The 8,005-nt window shown below is 43.7% G+C and overlaps 1 protein-coding gene across 1 annotated transcript in view; it reads right to left on the minus strand.

Annotated features, from left to right (window-relative positions):
• ALG6 (ALG6 alpha-1,3-glucosyltransferase) overlaps positions 1-3,340 on the minus strand; it is a 42,553-nt gene extending 39,213 nt beyond the window's left edge. The window contains exon 1 of the mRNA XM_054037112.1: positions 3,279-3,340. The gene's annotated coding sequence lies outside the window, so the exon portion shown is untranslated. The remainder of the gene's footprint in view (positions 1-3,278) is intronic.
• Positions 3,341-8,005: the final 4,665 nt, after the last annotated feature.

Here is an 8,005-nt window from a genome sequence, read left to right on the forward strand (position 1 = left end):
GGATCATCTAGACTTAAGGAACTAAACTCAGCAGCAGCTGTTTCTTGCGCCTCCACCACACTCTTCTCTGATCTACACTTTTCTTCAAGAATGTGCATGGTTACATCCATCTGAGATGGAGATATGGATGCTGCAGTAGATGCCAGGTCACCTGTACTCTGACTAACTGGAGGATCAGACATCTCTTCACCACTCACTGGGGCTGGAAGGCTCACCGTGAACATTTGTGTCTATGTATCTCAGGAGAGCTCCTTCCTGCTTAGATAGAAAAGCTTCCTTTGCTTTCTTTTTTTTTCTGAATGGTGCCCCAGAGGGGTGTTTTCTTCTTTCACTCATGACTGCTGTTCTGTGCCAGCTATAGTGGCTCTCAACACTCAATTGAAGGGGACAAATAAGCAAGCTGGTAGCAGGGCCTGAGTGAGGGAAGATACCAGCGTCTTCAGGGCCTAAGTGGCTCCTACTGCTTCAGTTGACTGCTTGTTCTCCTCAAGTGGGTTCAGGGAAGCAGCAGGAATCAGGAAGCTCCCTGAGAAGCTGGTGTTAATCAGTCCAGGTTCCTGGGGGTGCTAGAGAGGTAAATAAGAGGCTCCGCCTCCTCTCTCTCCCTGCAGCTTTCTGTTATTCCCTCTCACCTTTTCTCCTGCCTGCTATGTCTCTTGTGCCCTCCTTCCTCCAGCACAGCACTCCACCATCTCTGTGCATCTAGAGCAGAGAGAATATGCACCCGCAGCAGACAAAATGTTCTACACTCTGGGTCCTAGTGGCACACACACACACACACACACACACCCGGTCTGGCACCTGAGGCAGCCGCCTCAGTTCACCTCATGGTAAGGCCAGCCCTGGTCACAAATATACTCAGGCACCTAAGTCACGTTTTTAGGCACCACTGCAATCCACAAAACTCCCACTCAGTTTCTGCCTAACCCTGTAGGTAGCTAAACTCACCTGACACCTAAGTTTTTGCAGTAAAAGTTCCCTAGGCACCTACATTCCTGCCTCTGAGCATATGCACCACTGACTCACTCTAGGTGCCTGGACACCAATCTTCCAACTAAGCGACCCACATATCAGGGGGAAGATAGATGTTTCTCTGCCTAAACTGTGTATCAGGCCCAATCCAGTAGATGTGCTAAGACGTGGCCTAACTTCACAAAATGACTGGAGGGAGTGGAGAAAGGAGGACCTCACTTATTACCTTAATCGCTGACCTAAAGATTCTCACATGGAATGTGGGAGACTCCTGGTTTAAGTTCCCCCTCTGCCTGATGAGGAGACAGGATTTGAACAGGAATCTGCCACCTCACTGGGTGCAGGTGCATAATGCTGTTGTGACTCAGAAAAAAAATTAATTCCTTTCTGATTACTGGTTCAGGATGAGTGCTTAAGAAAAGGTACTAGTCCTGAAAGCACTTGCACTGTTCCACCACAGTGTTTCTCCATTTTGTCAAGCCGTGAAACTTTAGACCTCAGCTTGTTGCCATTCATATTTTTGTTGTTACTGAATGTTACGTAAAACTTTAACTTCATTAGACTGTTGAAGCTCCTGTCAAATGTAGAAAAGGAAATACATAAAATGTCAGTAGCAGCTCCAAAGTCTCTAAACCCTTGACCAGAGAGGAAATTGCAGTTGAGGTGCAATAATTAGCATTTTTTAACATTTTTTGAAACCATTCAATCACACTCAACACCGCCAACAAAACTGAACATACGTTAGAAAACAGGTGACACCCAAGTTATCAAATCTAGTCATTCTGATTATCATTTTCCTTATCCTGACACTCATTTCAATACCAGCACGATTTTATAGATCCATGTTTTATACTCTCTGCAGTCAGGCTATGATTACAAGGTCTCGTGGTATGGTGTTAGTTCTAGATCTCAGTTCTTGATATAGCAGCCACTAAAATCACATTACAATGAAGCAGAGGTGTCAAAAGGCAAAATGGAATCACAATGATGTTTTTTCAGTGCTGATCTCACAAACCACCATGATTGAAAAAAATTAAGCAACACTGCCAAATTAGAGTTGTATTTTGCTAGTGATTATTAATTTCTCTCTGTGCTATCTTATGAAATACTGTTCATTTATAAATGGACCAGGCAAAAACACAGGCCAAGACAGCAAACCTCTGGGACCTATCCCAAGAAAATCTATTGGCTCGGACCCTTGTGAAGAGAAATGGATAAGTTTTGTTCAACTCCAGTTATAATTTTGTATGAGGCATTTCCAATCTTTTCCCATTGTGACTCCTTAAATAAGGGTATGATGAAAAAGGAGAGGAAGAAGCCACTGATGTGCCTGAACAAAGATGGCAGTTTCAGACAAATATTTTTTAATAAAGAAGGCAAAGGAAGAAAAAGCCTCGGAGAAGATCCCTAGACTAATGGCCTCTAACTAGTGTGCCCCCCATATGTTTGTGTGTGATGTTATTAGGCATGTAATGAGCACTATGATGAAATCCAAGTGCTGCTCAGCACGGTAAAAGGAAAAGGCGACCAATATATATTTGTCAATCAGCTGATTTCTCCAATGATGGATCAATGTGCTACCTACTCGGTATGCAGAGGACCCCATCCCCACCACAAACACCAGGACAGACCCACATAGGGTGTCCAGACGTCCCGATTTTATAGGGACAGTTCTAATTTGGGGGTCTTTTTCTTATATAGGCTCCTATTACCCCCCACCCCATCCCGATTTTTCACATTTGCTGTCTGGTCACCCTAGACCCACACCCACCTCTCGACACTGTTAGGGGACTCCACTTTGAGCCCAACGGCAACCCGCCCTGCCCACGACACTCCGGGGCGGAGGGGGGAGGCCACACACTCCCCCTGTCAAAGGGAGGGCGGCAGACGTAGAGGGGCCAGGGCGGCATGCCCCCGCCCGGGCTCTACACTGGGGGGCGGGTGTCCCAGCTGACAGGATCATGCCCTTCCAGCGCCTCCTCCCCTGCCGGTCCCACAGCAGAGGGCCCCAGGCGCGCCCCCGTCACGTATGGCAGCTAGGGCACCCTCCAAACCCCCGTTAACCTCCCGCCGCGGCTCCGGAGGGCCCGCCCCGGTGACACCCGTGGAGCGTGGACCGCCTCACACGCACCGACTGGGAGTCCAGGAAGCGCCCCGCGCGGCTTTCCCGCCCCCCACGAGGCACCCGGAAGCGCTGCTTCCCGCTCCCTCGGCACGGGAGCGCGCTCCCGCCTCCCCCCTTCCCTCCTGCGGGAGCACGCAACTCCTGCGCGAGCCCGCGGATCCCACTGGACAGACAGACTCACCGTGACGCGCGCGTCCCCCGGCGATTCCGCGCTCGAGTCGAGCTGTTTCCGGGTCTGGCAGGCGGGCACGCGCACGTAGTAGTCGGGTGAACGCGGGTGCGAGGACGTAGGGCTGAGGGAGGGGATGGGGAATGGAGAGAGTGAATGGGGACAAGCCATGTGGGGGGAGGGGGCAGTGGGAGCGGGGCAGCATGGGGGACCAGGAGAATGGGGGGACAATAAGGGGCAGCCAGGGGAATTGGCACATGACCTGCCAAACAGAGCCCCACCAACCCTAAGCACTACTAGGCCCACTGCCTCAGGCACTACAGGTGGCTCTTCTGTGGCCTCCTCTTAACCAGGTGAGGAGGCTCCACCAGGGCTTTAACTTACCAGTTTGTGATGTGCTCCTCTTCTGCACTAGCCGATTGCATCGTATTAGCTGACCAGTGCTAACAACACACCTCTTGCCCTAGTCTAGACATGGCTTGTTACCCCCGCCACCTCCTCAAGGCAAAACATCTACATTAGCACACAGCATCCTGGCCTGAACGTACACAGATTGTAAATGTCAGAAGGTGCCAAAATTCACACTCAGAATAACATTAATGCTGCCTCAGTCACTACGCACAGACCTTGTCTACTGCCAAAAACAGGACCTGTAATTCACCAAACATTCAGCTCTTCTAGTGGCAGCACTAGTGCAGCTATGGCTTCAAGCAGCTGCCAGCTCTTTATGCACCTTGTTGTTTTATCATACTCAGGTTAGATCTTTATGATGGTACTTAAAAAATCAATGGCCACCTAAAACCCAGTCTGCTGTAGTGCTGCTCCTGTTGCTGCAACTGGTGGAGATGAAATGTTACAATGGTGGGAAATTATTGGCAAAAAACCTGGTGGGGTAAACACTACTAGGGACTGGGGCGCAGCTCCTCGAAGGTATTTAGGCATCCAACTCCCATAGATCTGGCCCTGGCTTACTTACTGGGAGCAGTCTGGAGTCCTGTTCTTTGCCAAAGGAAGGGTGCAGCTTGAGGACCTGTTGTGCCTCAGGGAGAAAGGATCTAGGGAGCAGTTTGGGAGCAAAGGAGAGACCTACCATCAACAATCCCTTTCAAATTTTTCATATTCTAGTTATTTCTTTACCCTCAGTAATACTGTTGAGGGACCTGACAACTTAACCTAAAGAACATTACTCAGTGGATAGTACTAGACAAGATTCACATGACTATTACCTATTGCCAACAGTGTAATATGAATTGATCTATTTTCCAAGTTTCTTCCTTGATTAATGTTTTTTGTCTTTTGTGTGCGTGTGTGTGTTCATTCCTGGGACAGTGGTTTTAACAGAACACGGACTATTTCTTCTAATAATACAAGGCACAGATAGTAAGATTTTTCAGGGCCCAATCCTGCAAGCCTTCCAGCACAGAACTCTCACTGAAATGGAGTTCCAAACTGAGGTGTTTTATAGGATTTGAGTGTGAATGCTACAGAAGGTAGATATTTATATTGGCAATTACCATTTCATGAGTAGCATATACATTTTAAGAAATATATAAGACTTCATTTTTTCTGACCTACAGGTAAAACTATCAATGTGATGACATACTTCCTCAACCACTTTTTCAGGAAAATATTACCTGGAACTCATTTATTTAATTTACAACTATAAAATATTAAAGTTTTAAACCTCAGTCCTGCAAAGACTTATGCACATAGTTAACTTTGTTATCATAGGTAAGACTCATTGGAAGTACTCGTGGTGGTAAAATTAAGCAGCTGCTTAAGTCTGTGGGGTATCAGGGCCTTAGATGGTAGTGGGGGGAGGAGGGAGAGAATCTTTCAAGGACATCCATGCAACATGTAGGACATTTCCCTACTCTCACTAATCTCCTCATTCCTGACATTCCTCACCCTACCTCTACCCCCAATTTAAAAAATATTAAAAACCAACAACAAAGCTTGTAACTAACAAGCTATGCCAATCCTTCACCATATTCATTTGGTCTTATGTTGTAACCCCAGCCTCTATTCTGTGTCTATTTTATGTCTTCTAGAATGTAATCCCTCCCCCACACCCAAATAAGGCCTTTGGATGGTACTATAATAATTATTTAATTATTATTAATAACTAATAAAGAATGATCATCAATAGATCCAGTGGGAAACCCTCCCCAAAAAATTAGGTTTTTTGTCAAAAAAGCAACATTTTGAAAATGTTTGACATGTGATAGTAGTATTTTGTCTAATCTACTCTTGTACATCAGCAGAATGACTACTTCCCAAAAGTATTTTCTAATGCAATATATAGGATAGGATATAGCTGCCATTCCTAGTCATATATCTTCTGAGTGTAATGAATTCAGCAACAAACATATCACCAAAATATAGTTATTCACCATTTGAAGCAATTTCTGCTCTTTGCTTATCATCCCACTCAGTGTGTTCTTTAAGTATTAGAAGATGGAAACTATAGGATCTTTAACAGATGAACATATAAACCACTTATTGGTTTCTAAACCGCGAGAACTCTGAGCACCTTTGGATCGCCGAATCTACCTGAAGATAGTAGATATAGATAAGAACATCATGACATTATCAGAGCATCAGATTTTTACAATGAGAGCTAATAAACCAGCTAACTTTATTGACTCATATGGATACTTAATTAAATAATCACTTGTGCAAGAGATGACTCAAGACTCTAGGGAATGTCTCACTGGGTCCTAAATACATGAATCTATAAAAAACTCAGACTCAAAAATATATTGGTTACAAGAGCAAATAAATTAGAACTGGAATGGTATTAGATGCTATGAAGTATAAAGACCACTAACAACAATTGCTATTTAACTTGCAGTCCCCTTTTTAAAATTATTTTAATTTCTGTGTGAAGAGTTAATCCTCATAGAGGTTATAGCTTCTTTAACATAGCAGTTTGAAATCGGTGAGATAAACAAAACTATAATTTCAAATCTATCTGAGATCTCCATAACCACCACTCCCTGAGATTACTGATCCAGCAAGACTGAGCCACAATGCTATCAATTCTGATACAGTTTTCAAAAACAGTTCTGGTTGATCTCAACGGAAATTTTGCCTATTGCCTGTTTGGCTCCAAATTTAGCAAAGTAGGAGGCAGAGCTGGCAAATAATATCTAGGCCAAAGCACTATTTTAATCTAGCTAACCAGCCAGCCAGCTCTGCCTCCTTTTGGCAGTTCCTTTTTCTGTTTTCTTCATGGTTTTGCCTCTACAATTAACTGATAGCTATTCCTTATTTAGAATAACAAGCAGAGTAATGTTAAACAAATCCAAGAATAGCATGCATCCTTCATAGTATCTGAGTTAGTAACTACGTAATTCAACAGTGAAAGCAATAAAGCTATATCCTGTAGGTAATTGATATTATTCCCTAACTTTTGGGGAACTCTATCTCCACATGTACATTTGACAGAGAATTCTTAGAGCTCTGTATTCGAGTGTTAGGCTTTATTGCTGAAAGTTCAAGTGCATTAGTTCAATTAGCTTAGCTACCCTTGTTGCAAGGTGAAATCATTCACTTCCCCAGGAAATCTTTGTATTGAATGCTTTCTAAATACTTGTATTGGCCACGTTGCCTGAAATCGAGTCTCTGTCACTAGTATTTCTGCAGTGACTTTGACCAAATCAATGACTGGAAAAGGCATTAAGGACACATTGTAACAACGGGGCAGTAGACAAACGGGGTTTGATTTTGTTTCTTACCAGGAGAGAGAAAGGAATAATGATCAGGAAGATCGTTTCTATTAACCCTTTTCACATCCTCATGACGTTTGAATGAGTTTACTGGCCGTTTTTATTTATTTATTATTACAGCTATTACAATTGACGTAAACCTGCATAGTCGAAACACAAATATCGCTAGTGTGTTTCATAACTCTAGAATGAAATGCAATCTGAATGATGGAAAAGTCCTTCCTGTAGCGGATAGGAGGGAAAGAGGCTTGGAAGAAGCTGCAGCTATAAAAAGTTGCTTTCCAGCTCATGTAGGATTTAATTCCTGAATTGAGCTGGGATGCAGGAGGGAGTGGGAAAACATACTCTGGAGACGTTTGCAGTTTGACCTTTTACTGGGCCCTCAACACTATAAAAATTGTAAGTATCTGTCCTTATGCCACACGCATTTGGTCAAAAAGCTGGAACATTGAAAACTATTACACTGATGGTTTCCTTTTAAACAGAGCGGTTTAGCCACGGTTATTTTGCATCTTGACTTTTATTATTTCTCTTTGTTAATCTTTACCATAATCCGCCTGAGAGATGATTGGCATTGGGCTATAATAATAATAATTAATACATAAATAAATAAACTAGTTAGAAGGGCATGGTTGACCTTAAGACTGACTACTACTATTTTTAATTAAATTCAAATAATTCTCAAACTCCAGATTAAAACCAGTGCCCATTGGTTTAACCCTTCGCTGTGAGTTATATGTAAGCACAGCCGGTCTGCTACTGCTATTCCTGGTTGACATTAACGCTACAACTCCATGTGCTTCTAGAACGTGGACTTTAATTTGGGGGAGGGATTCCTGAACTGGAAATATATTTCTTCTTTCATACGCTGTTACATTGTGGATACATTGTTACCTCTGTAAAAGAAAGTATGTTTGAGGTTCAGCCATTTCACTGCTTAATTGAGAGGAGAGGCAGAGTTGTTTTCCTATGCCTTGGCTTTTCCCATCTTGTTGAAGCTCAAGTAAG

The sequence above is a fragment of the Malaclemys terrapin genome, chromosome 8, assembly GCF_027887155.1.
Source record: "Malaclemys terrapin pileata isolate rMalTer1 chromosome 8, rMalTer1.hap1, whole genome shotgun sequence".
Taxonomy (NCBI): domain Eukaryota; kingdom Metazoa; phylum Chordata; order Testudines; family Emydidae; genus Malaclemys; species Malaclemys terrapin.